At 42.6% G+C, this 24,424-nt stretch overlaps 1 long non-coding RNA gene across 8 annotated transcripts in view; it reads left to right on the top strand.

Moving 5' to 3' along the window:
* Positions 1-20,831: 20,831 nt before the first annotated feature.
* LOC108519208 (uncharacterized) overlaps positions 20,832-24,424 on the top strand; it is a 98,035-nt gene continuing 94,442 nt past the window's right edge. For all 8 annotated transcript variants that reach the window (XR_001882560.1, XR_001882563.1, XR_001882565.1 and 5 more), the window contains exon 1: positions 20,832-23,120. This is a non-coding gene — a long non-coding RNA (uncharacterized LOC108519208). The remainder of the gene's footprint in view (positions 23,121-24,424) is intronic.

Below are 24,424 nucleotides of genomic sequence, written 5' to 3'. Positions count from 1 at the left end.
AAGAGTTTTTTTCATATTAAAGTTCAACAACCTATAATAGGCTCAAGTGTACAATACATACAATAACCAAGTAGAGTAAGTGGCTCAGAGTCTTAGGAAAATGAAAAGGCTCACATAGTTATTAATTAATTTACAGTTTGAGTGATATATGTAGAGAAACATACTTGGCATACAAAGTTAAATCTTTTTTGAGGTAACTATATTTTCTGTCTACCTACCAAAAGAATTTGACATAACTTATAATTTTAAAAAATCACAGACACAATATAATGCCAAATCAGGCAAACAAGACAAATAAGACAAAAGTCAGGTAATAAATATGAAACTAGACAGATATAGTTGTTCTGTATTTATAGGTAGGAATATAGACTAGAGATGACCTACTCAAATTCAGGTCTTTTTACTGCCATCTAAGTATATGTGATTTAACATATTCAAATCTGATTTATTTGCTTAACACTACCAAGTGAAAGATTCAGGATAATAAATGTACTTATACAACAGGGTATGTAAAAAGGTATCATCTAAAACTTGAATGTAAAGCAAGGAGAGTACCATATGTGCTTTTCTTTTTTTTTTTTGTTTTTGAGACGCAGTCTCGCTCTGGTCGCCCGGGGCTGGAGTGCGCAGTGGCCGGGTTCTCAGCTCATGCAAGCTCGCCTCCCGGTTTACGCCATTCTCCTGCCTCAGCTCCGAGTAGCTGGATCTACAGGCGCCCCACCGGTCACTGCTAGTTTTTTGTATTTTTAGTAGAGACGGGTGTTTCCACATGTCTAGCCAGGATGGTGTCGATTCGTGACCTCGGTGATCCGCCGTCTCCGGCCCCAAATGCGCTGGGATTACAGGTTGAGCCACGCCCGCGCCCGGCCTACTAGGGCATTTTTTAACCAGCTCACTCATGGATTAATTAACTAGGGCAACTTTCCTTTGACATTTATTATTTATTTATTTATTTATTTATTTATTTATTTATTTATTTCGAGATGGAGTTTCAATCTTTTCACCCAGGCTGGAGTGCAATGGTGCAATCTCGGCTCACTGCAATCTCCACTTCCCGAGTCTAAGCGATTCTCCTGTCACAGCCTCCCAAGTAGCTGGGATTACAGGCACCCACCACCATGCCCAGCTAATTTTTGTGTTTTTAGTAGAGTCGAGGCTTTGCCACATTGGCCAGGCTCTTCTCAAACTCCTGACCTCAGGTGATCCATACGCCTTGGCCTCCCAAAGTGCTGGGATTGCAGGCATGAGCCACCACACTCAGTCCGTTTGACTTTTATATGGATCTTTTTGTATGATTTGTATAAAAATTAAGAGCTTAGACTCTGTGGAATTTTATGGTAACTTGTATTAATAGATAGAGTCAGTAGAGCTACAAGTAATTTCTGAACGGTAGAAAAGATAACCTCAAATGTTATGGTTTTTTATTGCACTATAGAACAATCTTATTCTAATGTTTTTCTCAAATGCCTATAAACACCCAGTTCCTCAAAATACTCTTTAAACCACTTTGTCATTTTGCTGGCTCCCTCATTAATGAGTTAATACATCTTTAACATGTGCTTCTTCTACATTGGAGTGAGAATCATGTTTTTAGCTTTTTGGAAATTGTATTTAGACAGGTAGTTATGCTGGTTAAATGAGACAACATGCCTAGAACATAGTAACTGTTCAATAAATGTTAGATTTAAGTTTCATGCCCTAATCCCTCCAACATTATAAGAAAAAAATACAGCTCTGTTTACAGAGGGAATAAATACACATATGTATATGTATAAATGTGTTTGATGTACATATATATAACATTCATAATACATACAGGCAAGAGGAGTATATATAATATATATTACATATGTAGGTATATAATATATAGATGTATTTCTATTTATCAAACACTATCAAGAACATTATACAACTTTTTGGCTGAGCACAGTCCTCATGCCTGTAATCCCAGCACTTTGGGAGGCCGAGGCAGGCAGATCACTTGAGGTCAGGAGTTCAAGATCAGCCAGGCCAACATGGAGAAACCCTGTCTGTACTAAAAATACAAAAATGAGCCGGGTGTGGTGGTGGACACCTGTAATCCTAGCTACTGGAGTGGCTGAGGCAGGAGAATTGCTTGAACCCAGGAGGTGGAGGTTGCAGTGAGTTGAGATCACGCCACTGCACTCCAGCCTGGGCGACAGAGTGAGACTCCATCTCAAAAAAGAAAAAAAAAAAAAAGAAAAGAACATTATGTAACTTCTAAAGACTCTCTTCATTTCCATAATTTTATGGTTGATTTTAATGTTTTCTAGCAAAATGTAACATTAATAACCGGTAACAATGTACTCCAGCCTGATTTTGGTTTAAGATCCCCAGCTGAAAGAGCTTAAATAGACCAAATCAGAAACAGCAATAGCAGTGTCATAAAGATAACTTCCTAAGAACTGTGCTATTTCATCAGAGAAACTTACTGAGTACTCTGTGAGAATTCTAAGACATTAACCCTGTTAATATACCTAAATTGCAGGAGTTGTGAATCTACAAACACTCATCTTGAATGGACATTTGTCTGCCCCTGATATGTATGGGGGTGGGAGGTGTAAACCGCAGAGGGAAACAATACAGAGAAACATACATTACCTCTACTACTCTGTCCTTTTTCTCCTTCATAGGAGTGACCACACAGCAGAGTGTCTGGGAAACTATTTACCTTGCAAATAAAAGTATGGTCAACTTTTTCCAAACTTTTTACTCAGGGACTCAAAATTATTAACCATGCCCTATCTGAGAGAAATGGTACATTTTTTATAAAATTTCTTTTCTTTCTTTTTTTTTTTTTTTTTAACATTTAATTCATCCTCGCTGGCCTCCCTCACTCCCAAAGGAAGACCCAGCTGCCAATTCCCTCTTTATTCTAATCTCTCTCCGGGTCCCTCCATCTGCTTTGGACCAGGGTAGAAACTGCCATCTTCACCCCTGCCAAATAAAGCCATACGTCTTGTTTAGCCCCACTGGCACTCAGATCTAAACCTTCAGATCAAGGGCAGGCCACGCCTTGGGATGACCACATTGTTGAGGAAAAGGGAATTCAGCCACGCTGAGGTTGAAGAAAAACTGCAGTGGTGTATGCGTGAGGATGGCACTGTCGTGGTGTCCACAAAGGNAAAATTTCTTTTCTTTCTTTTTTTTTTTTTTTTTTAACATTTAATGTCATGTAGGAAAAACTGAACCTATTCTCTGTCTCCAATAAAACATTCACTCACGTTCTAAGATACTCCAGTGTTAGTGTGCAGTAATATATTTCAGGATCGCCTGTGACCCAAACAGTGTGTCTGTCCTGAAAGATGATCATTTTATTCTTTCTCTTAGGAAAGCTAGTCAACTGGCCTCATTACGAGTCGTAGCTTTTGCCACAAAAAAAGGTGGGCAGTGAATTTTGTTTTCTTTCCTATTCTAGATGAAGAGGTTAATTTACAAGATAAGTTAAACATGTGCTATCTGTAATTTAGAATGGTCGAAAAGAGTAAGCTCAAGGAGAAGATGAATAAAACATTTTTACAGTGGTAAATTATTTAAATAGTATTAATTAATTTAATCTTCCCTGACATTGTCATTTAAGGACAGAAGCTCCTAGGCAGTTTCTTATTTTAATACTTCCCCCCCACATTATGCATGGTTCATAATAGACTCAGCATAAAAATTCAAAAATGGAACTATATTGAGCAGAAAGTGGAAGTCCCTAATACCACTGTAGAACAATGGTTCTATATTCTTTCTGATATTATACCTATACACATACACATTCACAATATGCTATAATTGCATGCATATGTTATATGATATATATTACAAAATAAATGAAATCATCTTAAACCTATTATTCTTTCACCTGACCTTTTCACTCAACATGTTATGGACATTTACCAACGTCAATTCATATAGATCTACATTATCTTTTTGATGGCTACACAGTATTCATGTGCATGAATTTATCACGATTTGGTGCATTAATTAGCAGACTTCAGTGTGCGTTACGATCACCTATGACGTTTGGTCATTCTCCTCTTGCCAGTGTCCAGCTTCTACAGAAGGTCTGGCATGAGGCTCACATGTTCATATTTTTAGTAGTGTTTGGAGGAGACTCTGAAACATACCAAATTTTGAGAACTACTTATTTAAGGAATTTGTTGTTGACATGCATTTCATTTCTTTCTAATTTTCAAAAACACAGCACTACAGCTGGGCATGGTGGCTCATGCCTATAATCCCAGTACTTTGGGAGGCCAAGGCCGGCAGATCACTTGAGGCCAGGAGTTCAAGACCAGCTTAGCCAACATGGTGAAACCCCACCTCTACTAAAAATACAAAAATTGGCCAGGCGTGGTGGCGGATGCCTGTAGTCCCAGCTACTCGGGAGGCTGAGGCAGGATAATTGCTTGAAGCCGAGAGGCAGAGGTTGCAGTGAGCTGAGATTGTGCCATTTCATTCCAGCCTGGGAGACAGAGTGAGACTCATCTCAATTAAAACAAAACAAACAACAAACAAACAAACAAAACCACTAGAATAATATTGACACCTGAAAATAGAAAAAAATAGAAAGCTGGAAGGAGAAATTACATTTTCTCTCTTCCCTTTATTTCTTTCCACCTTTCTTCCTGTTTCCCTCCCAGAGTCTGAATTTCCCACTTTTCTCATTCCATGGAAGGAAAATAAGAAAAGATTAGATAGATCTGGGGAGAAAATTAGAAAATGCAAAATGGTGATGGCAACGGGGAGAGAGGCCATCCTCAGGTTTTGGAATAAGTGAATGCAAAACGATGAGGCCAGGTTTCTCATTCTAGGTGCACCATTAGGAAACAGGAATGCCAATTTTCATTTCATCAGGGCTTCTATCTATGTACTTAACTTTCACAATTGTTGCAAATTTAATTGTAAGCAATAGAGGTGAATGGAGCAAGCACTAGACTTTAGTGCTCTGTCTTTCACTCTCTAGATGTGTGACCTTTGATATGTCAGCCTCTCTGTGCGTTAGTTTCCTTGTCTGTAAAATGTGTGAGCTAGATTAATCTACAGTCCCTTTCAGGTCTATCATTCTTTAATTCCATGAAAGAACATTTTGCTTCATTTTGTAACCAACACCATTTCAGAAAAAGAACTTTTAAAAAATTCTAATTTATTTATTTTTTATTTTATTTTTTAGAGATGTGGTCTCACTATGTTGCCCAGGCTGGTCTCAAACTCCTAATCTCAAGCAGTCCTTCCCCTTCAGCCTCCCAAGTAGCTGGGATTACAGGCATGCACCACCGCACCTGACTTAATGCTAATTTAAAAACCTGTGGGCATTACAGTATGTGACAATGAGCATTCTGCAATTTATACATGTATATATATATATGGTATATTCTCTTGGCACTCTGTGTTTCAGAATAACATATGGTATCCAATGTACCTTGGATGAGAAGGGTTACAGTAGGATATATATGTTTGTGTATATATATATATCCTTCTATGTAATCCTGCATTGATTACATGAAGGTTTAATACTTCATGGAGATCAATCTGCAAAGACTAATAAGTGGCAAAATGATGCTCTAAGATATCAACAATTTAAAACAAGTTCCAGACAAATAGGAAATTTAGGCTCAAATTCAAAGACTGTAATCAGGTACTTTTCATCTTTCAGAAATAAGAAGTGTGGCCGGGTGTGGTGGCTCACGCCTGTAATCCCAGCACTTTGGGAAGCTGAGGCAGGCAGATCACCTGAGGTAAGGAGTTCAAGACCAGCCTGGATAACATGGTGAAAAACCCATCTCTACTATAAATACAAAAAATTAGCCGGGTGTAGTGGTACATGCCTGTAATCCCAGCTACTCGGAAGGCTGAGACAGGAGAATTGCTTGAACCCGGCAGGCAGAGGTTGCAGTGAGCTGAGATTGTGCCATTGCACTCCAGCCTAGATGACAGAGAGAGAGAGACTTTGTCTCAAAAGAAAACCAAAAAAAAAGAAAAAAATAAGAAGTGTGTTCATTAAATCTACGCTTTTCTGATTCAGACAATTGTCTGGTAACAATAAAACCAAGTCACACAAGTATAAAATGAAGGTCTGCCAAGGCTAAAATAGACACCAAGTAAGTGACAAATACTTGAATAACAGTGAAGCATAAACTGATATAAATAAGAAATTCAGTGATCACATGATATCAGCTAGGAGATTTCTGCCTAATATCTTACCATGACTCCTTTTATAGTAGGTTAAATGGCAGCCTCCCAAAAAATATATTTACCTGGAACTTGTGGACATTACTCAATTTGCAAAAAAGGGTCTTTAGAGATGTAATCTGCAATTTAGAGTAGCCCTAAATCCAATGGCAACTATCCTTATATCAGAGGAGAAGACAATGGGAAGACAGAGGCAGAGATTGGATGATGCACTCCAAGCCAAGCAGTGCCAAGGACTGCCAACAGCCACAAGCAACGAAGAGAGAGGCCTGAACTAGGTACTCCATCATAGCCACCAGAGGAAACCAACCTGCAGACACCTTGATTTTAGACTTCTGGAATTCTGGCCTCCAGAACTATGAGAGAATAAATTTCTGTTTTAAACCATCCAATTTGTGGTAATTTGTTCTGGCAGCCCCAGAAAACGAATGCACCTCTTTAAAAATATAGTTTCCAAAAATACTAATCTACTTAGTTTCCTGAACACACTACACATACACACACACACACACACACACACACACACACACACTATAATCACTAAATCTTTTAAGGATTAGGTGATCTTGGCCTAAATCCTACTTCTATGACCTGTGACAGCCAAAGCCCTCCTCCATGTGTCCTATAAATTTCTATGCATACTTCCTCATGTTTGAGGCTGCCACAGTGAGTTGTACAGACTCCCTGGCTAGAAGACCTTCTGTAATGCACAGCCTGCAATCTACCAGCACTGTACCCTCAAAGCTATGCACCCTGCCATGGGGCTACAATGCCTGTTTTTCACACAAATGTGTCACTTTGTCCCAAAGAGGTATCTCTTAAAAATTTGTACAAAAATGGCATGTTACCAGGAGTGGTTCTCCCTGTCCACTGTCTTGCCACTGATCCTTGCCACAGTCTCCCAGGACTGGTCTCCACAAATTATTCTTTTATTTTACATTTTTTTTAGGTTCAGAATACATTGCAGGTTTATTATACAGGTAAATTCATGTCACAGGGGTTTGTGGTACAGGTTATTTTATCACCCAAGTACTAACTTCGTACCCAATAGTTATTTTTTCTGATCCTCTCCCTCCTCCCACCCTCCATCCTCAAGTAGACCCCAGTGTCTCTTGTTTCCCCCTCTTTGTGTTCATGTGTTCCCATCATTTGGCTCCCACTTATAAGTGAGAACATGCAGTATTTGATTTTCTGTTCCTGCATTAGTTTTCTAAGGATAATGCACAAATAATTTTTAAACCTAGTGAGATTACCAGAGGTTGCACAGAAATTACATCACATACCATAAAATTTAATCATCATGTTCAGTTTTTCATTCATGTTCTCTCCTTTCCAATGTCCTGAAATTCTTATAAATGACTTTGCTACTGATATAAGCCATGCCATCAACTCTGTCTGTGCACCACATTCTGGAGAATAATATTTTCCCCATCTTCTTTCACTATTTTAAGTATCAGAACCTTTGAACATGCTGGCTCTTTATCCCTTTGTCAGAAATAAACTCCTGTCTAATTATCTTTCAAACACTATTTCAAAATGAAAGAAATTGAATTATTAAAAAGTAAAGACTATACAATACCAAATTCACCAGTCATTGTCTATCTCCCATAGACAGGCCTCTGTTCTCTCCTACCTCTCCCCAACTGGATGATAGCTCTTTAAGAGCTCAGCCCTGACCCCTTGCTCCTCCCACCCTGTATTTAATCACACACTCAAATGTTTGTTTTCTAAGCACTTTTCTCATAATCAGATCTCCTAAGAGGATTGTAGTCAAATGACTATAATCAAGTTTAAATTCCTGTCATTTTCCAAAAATCGATAAAATTAAAAGTCTGACAAATTCTGCTGGCTACCACTCTGTCCGGTGACTTAGACACAGGCTATAATGGAGTCTTTTTCTTTTTTGCATGAGATTTCTGCAGTAGTTCAGAGTTGCCCTTGTTTTTTGCAATTCTGCTAGGACGGGACATCATTTCTTTTTTCTCTTTTTTTTCTTTAGACAGGTCTTACTCTGTCACTGAGGCTGGAGTGCAGAGGCGTGATTTTGGCTCACCGCAACCTACACGTCCCGGGTTCACGCAATTCTCCTGCCTCAGCCTCCTGAGTAGCTGGGATTACAGGCGCCCACCACCACGCCCAGCTAATTTTTGTATTTTTAGTGGAGGCGGGCTTTCACCATGTTGGCCAGGCTCGTCTCAAACTCCTGATCTGTCTGCCTGATCCACCTGCTTCAACCTCCCAAAGTGCTGGGATTACAGGTGTGAGCCACCATGCCTGTCCAGTCACTTCTACATCTTTCCTTTTGCTTTGCTCATAGTATCCTTTAGGAAGAACACTTTCATTTCTTCTTTCCTAATCCTTTGGGTGTGCTCACATTTACATTCATTGCCCTATTTTTCAGGGCTTTTAGTGATGTTATGCTCCTTCTGAATTTGATTTCTTTTTCCATTTCTGGTTCCTTTCCAATTCCAGATTAAGAATGCCACTAAGCAGCGAACATCATCTTGACAAGCTCAAAATGCAGTTACATTTTTGCATGGTGTATTAGATTGTGACCAATGAGATTAACTCAGAAATCATATAAAAACAATATTTTATTTTATTCCTTGTATATAGGCTGCAGCAATTTATTTTTGATATATTAACAAAAAAAAAAATGTCTGTTTTCCTTGCACTGCTTGGTTCTTACCAGTTTCTTTCCAAAAGTGACATTCTTATCTAAATATAAAAATTATAAATGGGCCAGGCACAATGGCCCATGCTTGTAATCTCAGCACTTTGGGAGACTGAGGCGGGTGGATTACTTCAGCCTGGGAGTTCAAGACCAGCCTGGACAACATGGTGAAACCCTGTCTCTACAAAAACACAAAAATTAGCCAAGCATGGTGGCACATGCCTGTAGTCCCAGCTACTCAGGAGGCCGACGTGGGAGGATGGCTTGAGAACAGGAAGTAGAGGCTGCAGTGAGCCAGGATCATGCAACTACACTCCAGCCCGGGCAATAGCATGAGACTCAGTCTTTAAATATATATAAAAATAAGTTACTTTCTAAATTTTAAGTTTATTACTGAGCATAGACCTTAAGCACTGTATACACCTCATTTCATTAGGGCTTCGTAATAGCAATACAAGGTCCCTACCATTACAGGTTTGATGCTGCAGATGGAGAAACTGCGTTTCTGAGAGGTGAAGGGACTTGCCCAAAGTTGTCTGTTTAGAATGTGAGGGATCCAGCATGCAAGCCTGCTCAGATAGTTTGGAGCCTCTGCCTTCCTGTACTTGGCCTTTTCTTAGTTAGTCTGGGAGAAACATCCTCTAATTGACATCTATCTCAGACACCTCCTAAGACCCAAATTCCTAAAGCAAAGTTAGGAGTTTAATGTTTTTCATAAAGGTGAAACCGAATTTTTTTCAAACAAGGGTTCCTCAAACCAAATGCCTGTGGCAGCCAGGCAGGTAAAATAAATGGGAAAGCAGGCAGAGTGCAAAGCAAAACAAAAGTAAAATAACCGCTGACAAGCTCGAGTTAATTGGTGCATCAAAGGATCGTTGGCCTGGTGTTGCCAGGTAGCCTATTATTTTCAAAAGAAAACAGAAATGCAAGTTTTCATTTGAAATCTCTCAATTATTAAATGTCAGCATCTAAATCAGATTTGTTTGTTTTACTAACTGTACAAACTAAATGTCTATGAAGCCCACAAATTGCCAGCCAGTGAGTGGCTCCAGTATGGACTTGACCTTGGCCCATAAAGCACATGTCCAGTATGGTAGCCATAGGCCACATCATGCAACTATTTAAATTTACATTTTAATTAAGTGTAAATAAAATTAAAAATTCAATTCTTCAGTTGCAGTAGCCACATTTCTGGTGTTCAGTAGTCACACGTGGTGTGTGGCTACTATAATGGACGATACAGAACATTTCCATCTTTGCAGAAAGTTCTATCAGACAGCACTGAACTGGAGCAACAAGAAAATCAGAGCTGCTTTTTTGTCCTCCATCATGATCACCAACTTGTACTAGAATGCTAAAGTTACTGCTCCCACAGGACCACTCTGGGGGAGTTACTGCTTCCCCAGGACCTTCTCTTTCATCTGAACAGACAGAGGTTGCACAGACAATCCCACCTACCTCCCCTGGGTCTGACATGAAGCCGGGTGGGGCTGCACAGACTGGCAAGCCTGGGAAGAAGGCAAAGTGTATCTTTAGCATCTCCCTGTCCCAGCTCTGAGACTCTGGGACTTATAGTCAGGCCACTACCCTCCCCTCTCAACAGAGACCAGGGCCTAATAATCTCTGCCCACTCTGGAAAACTTATGTCTAGGTCATTCAACTACAGTAAAGCATACATAATGGATATGTACCTGAAGTTTCTACCCCTGCCTTGGAAGTTGATATTTACAATGTAGAAAATTCTAAGAGTAAGATGTCAAGCCTAGGGGAGATGGTGAAGCAGGATTTTATATTTTCTTAGCAGAAGACCATGATCATCTCCCTGAAGCATCTGAACTCTTACCTTGTAGGCTGTCAGCTCACTTCCCTGGCTCCTTGGCAGGCCCTACTCAGGATCTGGGTCAGTAGTCTCAAAAGCAGGCTGGCCATGAGGATCACCTCCATAGGCTTGCCAGCTTTAACAAGTGAAAATACAAGATTCCCAGTTAAATTTGAGTTTCAGATAAACAATGAATTTTTTTTAGTACAAGTATGTCCAGTATGCTATGCAATGTGTGTTTTATCTGGAAATTTTACACCTATGGCCCTTTTTATAAAAAGACTTTCTTGCTGGACCCACAAATTCTCAAGCTTGCTCAGGTTTAGGAACCCTGATTATATTTAACTCACCTGCCTCTGGGAAGCGTTTCATTTCTTAGTCAATTTCTGTCTCCTTAGAACTGTCTTTTTATTTTCTTATTTATTCATTCATTTATTTTTAGAGACGGGGTCTCACTCTGTCACCTGGGCTGGTGTGCTGTGGCATGATTACAGCTCACTGGAGCCTCAAACTCCTGGGCTCAAACAATTCTTCTGCCTCAGCTTCCCAAGCAGCTGGGACTACAGGCATGTACCAGCACACTTGGCTAATTTTTTAAAAACTTTTTTGTAGAGATGGAGTCTCACTATATTGACCCATCTGGTCTTGATCTCCTGGTCTCAAGCAATTCTCTGACCTCAGCCTCCCAGAATGCTGGGATTACAGGCATGAGCCACAGCACCTGTTCTGGAACTGTTTTTTTTTTTTTTTTTTTTTTTTTTTTGAGATGGAGTTTCACTCTTGTTGCCCAAGCTGGAGTGCAATGGCACGATCTTGGCTCGCTGCAACCTCTGCCTCCTGGGTTCAAGCAATTCTCCTGCCTCAGCCTCCCAAGTAGCTGGGATTACAAGCACATGCCACCATGCCTGGCTAATTTTTTTTTTTTTTTGGTAGAAACAGTGTAACCATGTTAGCCAGGCTGGTCTTGAACTCCTGACCTCAGGTGATCTGCCCGCCTCAGCCTCCCAAAGTGCTGGGATTACAGGCATAAGTCACCATGCCCGGACAGGAACCGTCTTTTTTAATGGAATCACAGTTTCCTGTAGTGGAACATCCAGCTACTCATGACTATTACCTTCATTATGTCATCTGATCATCACAACAACCTTGTAGAGTTAAAAGAGACAAAAAGTCTCCTTACCTTGTCAATGAGAAAACTGAGGCTCAGATACTCAAATTTTTCAGGTAAAGCTACTAATAAATGGCATACCTAGGACCCGAACTCAGGTGTTCTGGGTTCCCATTTCAATATTTATTGATCTATTCAGGGCTGTGAATGAAAGGGGATGGCAATAATGAGTGAGAGAAAAGAGAATTTTCGTTAAAAGTATGGCCACGTCACCAGTTACCACTCTTTTGATTCACACCTTTCCAGCCCACCAATCAATTCTGAAGCAGAAGGAGAATGCCAGGAACCCAGAATTTAAAAAGTCCCACATCGCCAGGAATCAAGGCGTCTGAGAGAGAAAAAGTTCAAACTGGATAATGCAATCAAAATAATATGGAAATTGGCTTTTAGACTGGTTATGGCAGTGACAACAGTGAATGTCTGAAAGAACTGTTGTTAAACTATGTAATGAGATACTACACCTGTAATTTACCTCCACCACCTAGTTCACACCCTGGAATTTTCTTACAGTAACCTAATGAGTAAGCTCTGTGCCTCATCTGACTCCGAGTGCTACACTGCAGTGAACAGGGTCAGAGAAAGGTAACCACTATAAAAGGAGTGGAAGTAGAGGGAAACCATAAACCTAGGCTCTAAGCTCCAGAGGGCAGATAACTAACTATTCTGCCCAACTTGAATGCCTGGGGGTGGTGGCAGAAGTTGACCTGCCCTGGAACTCATCTCCATAAGCTCTTTGTTGTTGAGAGCAATCTCTTGGAGGTACCCCAAGTCATCACACATCCACAATTACATGGGGCATTAATGTGCTAGAAACGATTCATTCAACGGTAAGAAATAAAATTAGTAGGCCGGGCACCACTCACGCCTGTAATCCTAGCACTTTGTGAGGCCGAGGCAGGTGGATCACTTGAGGTCAGGAGTTAGAGACCAGCCCAACCAACATGGTGAAACCCTGCCTCCACTAAACACACTAAAATTAGCTGGGCGTGGTGATGGGCACCTGTAATCCCAGCTACTTGGGAGGCTGAGGCAGGAGAATCACTTGAACCTGGGGGTGGGGCAGAGGTTGCAGTTAGTGAATATCATGCCACTACACTCCAGCCTGGATGACAGAGTGAGACTCCATCAAAAAAAGAAGGAAAGAAAGAAAGAGAGAGAGAGAGAGAGAGAGAAGGAAAGAAGGAAGGAAGGAAAGAAGGAAGGAAGGAAGGAAGGAAGGAAGGAAGGAAGGAAGGAGGAAGAAAGAAAGAGAGAGAGGAAGGAAGGAAGGAAGGAGAAAGAAAGAGAAAGAGAGAAAGGAAGGAAGGAAGGAAGGAGAAAGAAAGAAATGTTTATAGCAGTTTTATTCAAAATAAGCAAAAAATGGAAATAATCCAAATGTTCAACATAGGAGAAAGGATAAATTATGATATTTATATACAAAAGAATACTATTTAATCAATTATACCTTAAGGATGTTAAAAATAAAGAATAAACAAAAGAATACTATTTACCAATAAAGTCAAAAAATTAAAATAGCAGTTGTCTCTTTGAATAAGAGGTACCTTATGGACTTGACTGAAAAGAGGCACAAGGGAAGCTTCTGGGTGCTGCAAATGTCTATTTTTTATTTGGGTGATGGTAACTTGAGTAAGTATACTTGTGAAAACTTATCAAATTGCATTTTCTGCATGTAAAACACGTACCTCAATAAAGGAAATAAATGGCTAGTTAAAAAATAATAAAATTACAATATAGGCATATAATGAAATAGTATGCATTTAAAATTATGATGTAAATCTATATTTATTGACATAGAAAAATGCCTACAATACATTAATAAATATAAAAGCAGAATCCAAAACAGAATGGAGAATACCATTTTTATAAAAAATATGATATTAAATACTGATTTGGGTACGGACAGGAAAAGGAAGTCATGCACAAATGAAACTGCCAAGATATTAAAACTGGTTACTAACATTTTATGATGAGTTTTACTACTTCAAACAGAAATCATTAAGATAGTTCTATATTTTTTAAAAGCACAAAATGAAAGCATTGCAACATCAAAATATGACCAAGGTCTAAATTCGTGTTTCTCAATAGAGGTGATTTGTCCCCCAGGGGACATTTGGCAATGTCTGGAAATATTTTTGTAGTCTCAACTAGGAAGGAGTGATAGCAACATTTAGGGTAGAGGCCAGGGATGCTGCTGGACATCTTACAATGCACAGGACAGCTCCAACAATAGCCATCTGTACTAAAATGTTTATAGTGCCAAGGTTAAGAAACCCAGGTCTGTCTAAATGGACATAAGATAGGGCCTATTTATAAGACAGAAGTAGTACAGTGTTGACTTATTTCTCTTATTTCAAACAGTTCAGAAGTTGCCTCTCATTCAGAATCTCCATAAATCCCGTGGCAACCAGCCTTCTCCTGCACCTAACATAATGCTCTCTGCATATCTGGAGGGATGGCTCTTGGAGAATCAGTTGTGCAAGGTCACTAAGAGCCAGCCTTGACTTCCATATCAGAAAAGAATACTTATAGAGGCAGAAACCTCTGAACTGGCCATGAATAGCCAAAAGGAAGGGTGTGATATTCCACTCCCTGCCTCCTCTCCACTCCTTCCGCTACCAGGAAGGGCACTGATTCCTGGAAGGACCAACTCCATCACATTAACCTCCTCATGGGCCCTCATAACCACTGCTTCCCAGAAGAGGGATTGAGATGTTGGGTTTTTGATAGCATAAGTAGTTTTTTTTGAATCCTCAGCAAGACGTTACCAAGATAGATAAGAGTTTTTTGGGGAATGTGAGGGTGATCTGGCTGTGACACATGTCATCCCATTAATGGCCAGGATTGACTTAGCTGATCTGGTTGGCTAGGCGGGTATCCCCTTCCTCCCTCACCCCTCCATGTGCATCCCTCCTGAAGCTGCATGTTCGGTCCGAGAGGATGACCATCCCTGATAGAGGAGAACTGGTCTTTGGTCAAGGATATACAAGTAGCTGCACTCCCCTGCTAGAACCTCCAAACAACCTCTCAAGGTAAGAGTTTTTTGGAGAGATACATAGTTTTCTGCATTCTTTAAATTCCAATCAGTATATCAAGACTTAGACCTTGCTGACTTCACCATTAAGCCTGGAATAGGGAGAACTCAGGCTATGCTCTAAGGGAGACCTCTGCCACGTGGGAAGGGTAGGGCTGACATACACCATTCCCAGAGCAGGGGGCAAGGAGAAAAGAGATGCGGGAGCAAAAAGAGGCAACTCATCCAGCAACCTGCTCCAGACCAAATTCCCAGAGGGGAATAATCAATGGACACATCTAGGCAAATATGAGGGAAGCTTGGGGCTAGATGTTTTCTTCACCCTATATAATCTAAGGGAGCTGAGAGCCTCCAGAAAAAGATCATGTCCCGTCTGAGGGTGTAACCACCCAATCTGTTCACCTTGCCTGCTGCCTAGACAGAGCCAATTTACTAAGACAGGGGAATTTCAATAGAGAAAGAGTAATTCATGCAGAGCCAGCCATGCGGGAGACCAGAGTTTTATTATTACTGAAATTAGTCTCCCTGAGCATTCTGGGATTAGAGTTTTTAAAGATAATTTGGCGAGTAGGGGCAGGGGAAGTGGAGAGTGCTGATTGGTCAGGTTGGAGATGGAATTATCGCTGGTCAAAGTGAGTTTTTCTTGCTGTCCTCTGCTCCTGGGTAGATATGGCAGAACTGGTTGAGCCAGATTACCTGTCTGGGTGGTGTCAGCTGATCCATCAAGTGCAGGGTCTGCAAAATATCTCAAGCACTCATCTTTGGTTTTACAGTAGTGATGTTATCCCCAGGAGCAATTTGGGGAAGTTCAGACTCTTGGAACCAGAGGCTGCATGACCCCTAAACTGTAATTTCTAAATGTGTAGCTAATTTGTTAGTCCTACAAAGGCAGACTGGTCCCCAGGCAAGAAGGGGGTCTTTTCAGAAAAGGGCTGTTATTAATTTTGTTTTAAAGTCAAACCATGAACTGAATTTCTTCTTAAAGTTAGTTTGGCCTATGCCCAGGAATGAACAAGGACAGCTTAAAGGTTAGAAGCAAGATGGAGTTGCTTAGGTCTAATTTCTTTCACTGTCATCATTTCCTCACTTACAATTTTGCAAAGGTGGTTTCTATACGAAGAAAGCCAGGTGGATGAACCTGAAATACAGCCCCTATTCCCTCACTTCTGAGCAGAGTGTGCTGTGGATCCAGACGCTGCTGTGTTCCCTGGGAACAGGTAAAGAGGTGCTGAGATAACCAGCGGGCTCCCTGAGGCCTGGGCTGGAGAGAGATCAAGGACTGCAAATTATGGGCAAATGGCAGGACTTCAGCTATGGGTGCCATTGTGATACCCAACACCACAAGGTACAACTAACTAATCAGCAGCACTTCAAAGGACACCAGACCTGGAGCAGGAACAAGGGAGGTCCCAAAAGGACTGACCCCAACTACGTGGATTAGAGGTCCCTCAATTCCTTGTCCCCATGAGGTCCCCTGAATCTTTCCTTAACCCTGACTGTATCCACATGCCAATTTAGAGAAGAGAAAGGGGTTGGTGCGGGGTGGGGGGCATGGGGGAAAGAAATATGAAGATGGAACATTGACCTGAAAGAGACTGTGTAGATTGAAATGGACTGAAATAATGTGAATTGTCAAGTGTGTCACCGCGCTCACCTTCACTACCCATGCCACAGGTTCCTCATGACCAAGGTTAGGCCTGTCAACCTAAATAACAAACCAAAAGAGACTCCCGAAAGATAATGAGCTTATTTGGGAGTGCACAGAGATTTTGCAAATCTGGCATATGCAGGCTTTGGAGACCGGAGGCACATCCAAAGTGGCTGAGGCAGGGGGAAGTGTTTAAAGGCAGAAGGGAGAAGTATACACCATTTGTTTTAAAACAGAGAATGTTGGCTACAGGGGCTCATCACAGGAGTTGACACCGGTTCGTTCATGGAGACAGTGTGTCAAGCAAGTGTTCTTGTGCATCTTGCTAGCTGTCCTTGTGACTCATGTAGCAAGCTGCAGTTTAGGAAGTTCTTGGCAGAAGTTTTTACTACAGCATATGTGCATGAGAGTCCTTCAGAAAGTCTTTGTAACAGTATATGTCAACTTGGCTAGGCAAGCGTGTGCAGTTGTCTGGTTAAACAATAGTCTAGGCATTGCCATGAAGATATTTTGTAGATGTGGTTAACATCTATAAGCAGCTGACTCTAAGTAAAGCAGGCTACCCTTGATAATGTGGATGGGTCTTATCCAATCAACTGAAGGTTTCAGAACAAAGACTAAGATTTCCCAGAGTAGGAGGAATTTACCTCCAGGCTAAAATATAGCCATCTTTCCTGAATTCCAGCGTGCTGGCCTGCCCTACAAATTTCAGACTCAAGACTACAACATTAACTCTTGCCTGAGTTTCTAACGTGGCAGCCTGACTTACAGATTTCAGATTTATCAGCCCTCACAACTGTGTGAGCCAATTCTCTCTCTCTCTCTCTCTCTCTCTCTCTCTCTCTCTCTCTCTCTGTGTGTGTGTGTGTGTGTGTGTGTGTGTGTGTGTGTGTGTGTGTGTCCCCTATTGGTTCTTTTTCTCTGGAGAGCCCTGATTGATGCACTTGGCAATATATATCAGGTTGCAAAGGCATATACCCTTTGAACTAGGAATTCTACACTAGGAATTCCACCCTCAGCTGTACTCATGCATAAGTGAAATTATGCATACACAAGATTCTGTAAGTACTGAATAAATAATTAAATGCCCTTTACTGAAGTATTTTAAAATTATAGTACACACATAGCTAGAATAATTTGCAACCATAAACAAAAAAAGCTTCCTGTATTCTTTTATTGAATTTCATCCAAGATAATGTTAAGTGAAACCAAGATACAGAATTGAGTATATGTTTACTACCATTCATATAGAAGGAGGAAGGAGCGAGGGTATTGTATACACAACACACACACACACACACACACACACACACACACACACACATACACACGCACACACACGTATTCTCTGGAAGAATATTTAAGGAATTGCTAATATTGGGTAATACTGATTCTGGAGAATAAGAATATCTTTTTGTAACTTTAGAGTTGGTACCACATATCATGAAAACAATTGTGAGTGGAATTAAAAGGCACACCACATAACATTTATAAAGAAAGGATGCAGAATCCTGGGTGGCTGCTCGTATTACAATGAGTCTTCCTCAGTAGTGCTCTCGGGTTTGTGATTGCTCTGCCCTCTAGAGGCGGCTTTGAGAAGTGCTTGAGATGAACGTCTGTGTGACCTCCCTCATCAGCAGGCTCCGCTTAGTCTAGGAGCACAGGCCTGAAGTGGGTGCTTACAGGATGGTTTTCCTTTGGCTACCTGCCTTCGTTTCATCTGGCAACAGTGGTTCCAGTAATGCTGGCAGTCAGTAGCTATTATGGTGGGAAGAATCAGAACTTGGATAAATCACAGCGCTACTAAGATCCCGTTCTTAAAGGCAGAATCACACACAGTAAAAGAGAATTTGAGGTCTTCAGTTACTAATGAAATACCAAGACTTCTTTGTTACTCAATTTGGGTCAAAAAATATCAACTAGAAAAGAAAGTTGGGAATGATTATCCACGTATATTTATGAGTGTAGCATCTGACGTATAAATGAATTACATACTAATCATGAGGTTGGATTTTAAATCTTGACATACTCAAAATGTACAGAAAGGGCTTTGTAATCACATGTTTTCACTGCAGGCTGCAGCTGAATAGTGAAATATGAAAAATACATGATTGAACTATTTAATTTTTTGAAATTTAAACATATAATTTAGCAATATAGCATATATATAGCAATATAGCATATGTATGTATACAATATAGCATACATACAAATACATATTTCACTATCAGGCAATGTTAATATTTTTTATTGGCTTCTAATTTCTTTAATTATTATTTTATAATAGATGCCTTTTATTGAAAGCTCATTGTTTGCAAAGCAGTCTACATTTATTATCCCATGAAATCCTCAAACAACAAAAGGTAGGTGTCAATACCACTGCCAGTAGGTGACTCTGCCAGACAATGAGTAATAAGATAGGTAAGAATGGCTATGGGGAAAGTCAGCTGGGTTTTAGTTATAGTCGCATTTCAGAAAATTATGTAGCATGCTGACTTTAACAACCTAAGCGTCTTCTCTGAAGGGGTGGCCTGCCCCTCCACACCTGTGGGCGTTTCTCGTTAGGTGGAACGAGAGACTTGAGAAAAGAAATGAGACACAGAGACAAAGAATTGAGAAAGAAAAAGTGGGCCCAGGGGACCGGCGCTCAGCATACAGAGGACCCACGCCGGCACCGGTCTCTGAGTTCCCTTAGAGGGATAATTGATAATTATCTTTACCATCTTAAAGATAAGGGAGTGGCAGGATAATAGGATCATTTTAGGGAGAAAATCAGCAGTAAGACATGGATAAAGATCTCTGTGACATGAATAAGTTTAAAGAAAATGCTGTGCCTTGATATGCATATGCAAACATCTGCATAAACCTTTTAGCAGCATTGCGCCAGCAAGTCCCACCTTTTGCCGCTAAGGCAGTTTTCTCCTATCGCAGTAAAGCAGGGCAGTAAAAAAAATCGGTCTCACAACTGAGATGTTCGCATTGCCGCAGGGAGCGGCAGGAAGACAGAGCTTTTCTCTATCTTAAGCTGCCAAACATCCACCAAAAAGGCCTTCTTTCCTCTTGTACTAGTCCTCCTCAGCACAGACCCCTTCACGGGTGTCGGGCTGGGGGACGATCAGGTCTTTCTCTTCCCACGAGGCCATATTTCAGACTATCACACGAGGAGAAACCTTTGACAATACCTAGCTCTCCCAGGCAGAGGTTCTTGCGACCTTTGGCAGTGTACGTGTCCCTGGGTACTTGAAATTAAGAGAATGGTGATGACCTTTAACCAGCAAGCTGCCTTCAGGCACTTGTTTAACAAAGCACATCCTGCCCAGCCCAAAATCCATTAGGCCTTGAGTCACCACAGCACATGTCTCTTGCAAGGACAAGGTTGGGGTAGGGTCACAGATTAACAGCATCTCAAATACAGAACAAAATGGAGTCTCTTATGTCTACTTCTTTCTATATAGACACAGTAACAGGCTGATCTTTCTTTCTTTTCCCCACATTCTCCATGTGTGCACACAGGGTAGAACTTTGAAGAGTGGCGCTGTAGCTTCTAGGGTAAAGGCTGTGTTAAGTCAAGGCAGGATGACAGTTCCGCTTCCCCCCAGGCTAGTGCAAAGGGCTATTCACTAGGATTAAAGCCTTCTCTCTCAAGACTGAATTGCTCACCCCCCTAAACCCCTCCGACAGAAAATGTGGAGTCCTCATTTATACCCTGGTAGCCCCTACCTAATAGGGTGGTAAATTAATTACCAAACATGCAACAAAGGATATGGAAGGTTTAGCAGAAATGGCAACATTTTGAAATAAATGACTGTAATGTGTGCTCTGCCTGCCACCCTAACTGGCACACATTTTGCAGGTCAGTTGCTTTCCCTATGGCCAAGAGGAGGAAAAGCATCTCTCGGATTTTAGCTTGGAGGAGGAAGAGTTCAGATTTTAGCTTGGAGGAGGAAGAGTTCAGGCTGCCAGAACTGGACTGGCACTGCTGAATATCCCGAGGCGAGGTGTGAAACTTCCTCGGGAAGCTCTGCCGCGCCCCGACCCACCCCACCCACCCCACCAGGCTGCTGGAATCTTGGGACCGCAGACCCCACGGCCCACATCCTTCCTCGCTGAGGGGAGAAGAGGGGTGCTTCGGCAGGGCGGGGCGGGGCAGAAGGGAGGTTGGGGCTGGATTGTGGGATAAGATCGCCCTGGTGAGGAGGAGCGGATCTGGACCCCAGTCTAATAAAGGCTGCGTAAATAAAGGTGACGTTAATAAAGGACGGGACGGGGCGCGCGGTTGCCAGGGGCGCCAGCGTCTCGGGGCTGCCCTAATGGCTCCGGCTCAGTGCGCAGCGCCAGCGCGTGTCTTGTCCCGGCTGCGTCTCTGGGCCCCACGGGCCCCTCCTCACATGGCAACGATTGTGGCTACTAGTCCAGGCGACTTAGCCTCTACAGTGGGTCCAGGACCCGCTCCAGCTGACTTCCGACTCGCTGGGGCCAACTGAGCCCTGGTCTTCCCGCTCCTCCGATCTCCCACGCGAGTCGCCGCCTGAGCTAACTCCCCACCCCCGGGCAGACCCGGGAGGGCTTTGATTACCTGGGGTCTTCCGCTTCCTCCAAGATGTCATCTCCGCTTCAGGAACCGACTGAGACTTTGGCTCAGACTTTGGTTCCATTCCTGGACACCAGTTCAGCTGGAGAGCTGCCCCCGGGCCACAGCAGTTCGCTGCTGTACACCGGGATCTGAATGACAGGCTCACTCGGCAAAGAAGGCTCCCAGAGGTGGTTGCAACGCTAGACTAGGATCAGAACCAGGCCCCAGCTTGGCCTCTTGGCCTCAAAAGTAGGTTTCTAACTGTAGATCTAGATCAGGCTGCAGATCATCAGGCATATGAAATACTTGTTCCACCTCTAGATAGAAATCAAAAGCAACGAACTTGACTGTTTTGCCCAAGAACCTGAAGAAAGATCTAGCTCAGCATCAAAGGCTTGCCAGGGTTGTTGTCGGAACTCCATACCGATTCGTATCAAAACCTCAGCGTCAGAAACAAACTCTGCATTTAGATGTATGGATATACTGTATCCAGGCAGCCTGCCTCCAGAACTCCAGGTGAACTCCGATGAGCCTCCAGGGCCTCCTAAGCAAGTTGGACTTGCTCAGTTCCATCTAGAGCCTGAAACTCAAAATCCAGAAACCGTTGAAGAGATCCAGTCCTCTACTCCAGCAAGAAGCTGCAGCGCAGCTTCCATAGCTCCCTGGGGTGGTAGAACCTTCTTCAACCAAAGCAGGAGGCCCCAGCCCTGCCTTCACAGTCCCTTGAGGGGGTCCCCTCTTCCACAGAGCAGGAGGCCCCAGCAAAGCAGCTACCTGCCTCTGAAGAGATCATAGCTCTGCCATTGATACATCATGAGGTAAATGTTCCATTGAAAAGTTGGAGTGAAGCTCAGCACTCACACTTGCCCAGTGTCACAGTCAAACCTATGCATGTGGAGCTTACCGTAACTCCAGAGCCAGGTAAGGAACAGGCCCCAGCTCAGCCTCCAGAACACCCCAAGGAGGTGGGCTCTTCCTCAACCCAATTAGAGGCCCCAGCTCAGACACCAGAGCACCCTGAGGAGATGAAACCTTCTGCAACCCAGCAAGGGACCCCAGCTGAGCCTCCAGGTCCTCCTGTGGAGCCTAAACTTTCCCCCAGTCAACAGGAGAAGCCTACTGAGTTTCCCAGGGAGGTTGAACCTTCTGAGTCCCAGCAGGAGGTCCCAGGTCAGCCTCCAGAGTCCTCTATGGAGCGTGCAGCTCAAACTCTACCGAATCGTGAGGTGACAATTCACCCTCCAGGTGAACATCAAGCTCATTATAACTTACCCAGCATTACAGTTAAACCTGCGGATGTGGAGGTTACCCTAACTTCAGAGCCTACCAAGGAGACTGAATCTTCTCCAGCCCAGCAGGAAGCCCCAACCCAGCCTCCAGAGGAGGTGGAAACTTCTGCAACCCAAGAGGAGGCCCCAGCTGGGTCTCCAGGTCCTCCTGTGGAGCCTGAACTTTCCCCACAGTGAGCAGGAGCAGCCAGATGAGGCTTCTGAGTTCTCCAGGGAGGCTGGACCTTCTGAGACCCAGCAGGAGGTCCCAGCTCAGCCTCCGTAACATCACGAAGTCACAGTTTCACCTCCAGGTCACCAGCAAGCTCAGCATTCAGATGTGCCCAATGTCGCTATTAAGCCTCCAGATACGCCACTCACCATAGCAACAGAGCCTACTGCAGAGGTGGGAACTTCTCCAACCTACCAGGAGGCTACAGCTCAGCTCTTGGGGCCAGTGAATGATGTAGAACCATCTGCCACCCAGCACAGGGCCCACCTCTGCCTCCGGAGTCATCGGAAGAGGCTGGACCTTTACCAGTTCAACAGGAGATGTCAGTCCAATCTCCAGAACCTGTTATGGATGAGAACCCCTCTCCAACCCAGCAGGAGGCTGCAGCTAAGCATCCACAGACCTCTGAGGAGGCTGAATCTTCTCCAACCCACCAAGAGGCCCCAGCTCAGCTTTCAGAGCTCCCTAATGAATTTGTAGTTCAACCTCCAGAGCATCATGAGGTAACAGTTTCTCCTCTAAGTCATGATTAAGTTCCGCCGCCAATATTACACAATGTCACTGTAAAACCTGTGGATCACATGGTTACCATGACTCGAGTTCACTAATCAGGTTGAAATTTTAACCCAACAGGGGGCCCCAGCTCAGTCCTTAATGTCCCCTGAGCAGTTTCAACATTTGAAAGACCAGCAAGAGATTATAATTCAGCAGCTAAATACCCCTGAAAATGATTAAACTTCCTTCAGGCCATCAAGAGCCCACAACTCAACCTCCAATTCAGCTCTCCTCAGATTTTGTAAGTTCATTGAATGATGAGATGGTATTTTCACCCCTAGATCTGTCTTCAATATTCAGAAGTAATTCAACTTTGCCTGATACCACAGTTAAAAATGTGGATATGGATGTTACCATACCTACAACAGTCACTATGGAGGTTGAACCTTCTCCAGTCCAGCAGGACAACCCTCTTATTCCCACTGAGCAGGCTGACTTTCCTCTAATCCAGCCTGATCCCTGTTCTAAAAAACAGAACAAAACAAAACAACAAACTCCATGTGTCTAAAAGTGAAATGACTGTCATTCCCCCAAAACTGTTCCTTCATTCACTATCACCCACTTAGTCAACCAGGTACTGGGTTCTATGCTATTCTCCTTCCTTGCTTTCATATCAAATTCTACAAACCTGTCCAATTTTACTACCTAAAATGTTAAATTATCCTGTCCTAGATCAGACCCTAGACACCTCTTACCTGCACTATTTCAATCATTTCCTGATTTCTTAACTCTTCTTCCTGTCTCCAGTCTTTCCTCCCTCTACATTCATCCACAACGTAACCAGAATGACGGATCCAAAATGCAGTTCAGAGGCAAACTATTACTTTTGGTCACAAAACTGGGTCTGTGAAAAAGCATGAAGCCAAATAATCCTACTATATCTTCTGATTTATTAAATATACATGTATTTCAATATGTGGAGACGTTTGTAATATATAAACAGAAGTTTCTAAGACAGTTTTCTACATACCATTACCTGATGTATAAACGTCTCTCACCCAGACAGAGATGTCTTATTCAGGAGTTCACCTCCACATTGAACAACTCCGGAGACACTGAATTCTGAGGGATGCCCCTCTAATGAGAACAGTTTCCCCTAGAATGGCAGCAGGGTCGTATTGCTTAGAGGCCCCCTCTCCTCTGTGCCGGAATTGCCCCTTCCCATCACGTTTACTTTCCTTTTCCGTCCACTGCTGAGAACAGTGGGGCTCTCTGCCCACTCCTGATATTCTGGGAACTCTTGTGTGATTCC

This window comes from Rhinopithecus bieti, unplaced genomic scaffold (assembly GCF_001698545.2).
Source record: "Rhinopithecus bieti isolate Rb0 unplaced genomic scaffold, ASM169854v2 scaffold_44774, whole genome shotgun sequence".
Classification (NCBI taxonomy): Eukaryota; Metazoa; Chordata; class Mammalia; order Primates; family Cercopithecidae; genus Rhinopithecus; species Rhinopithecus bieti.
The sequence above is the reverse complement of the archived record's forward strand: the minus strand, read 5'-3'. Positions and strand labels throughout refer to the sequence as shown.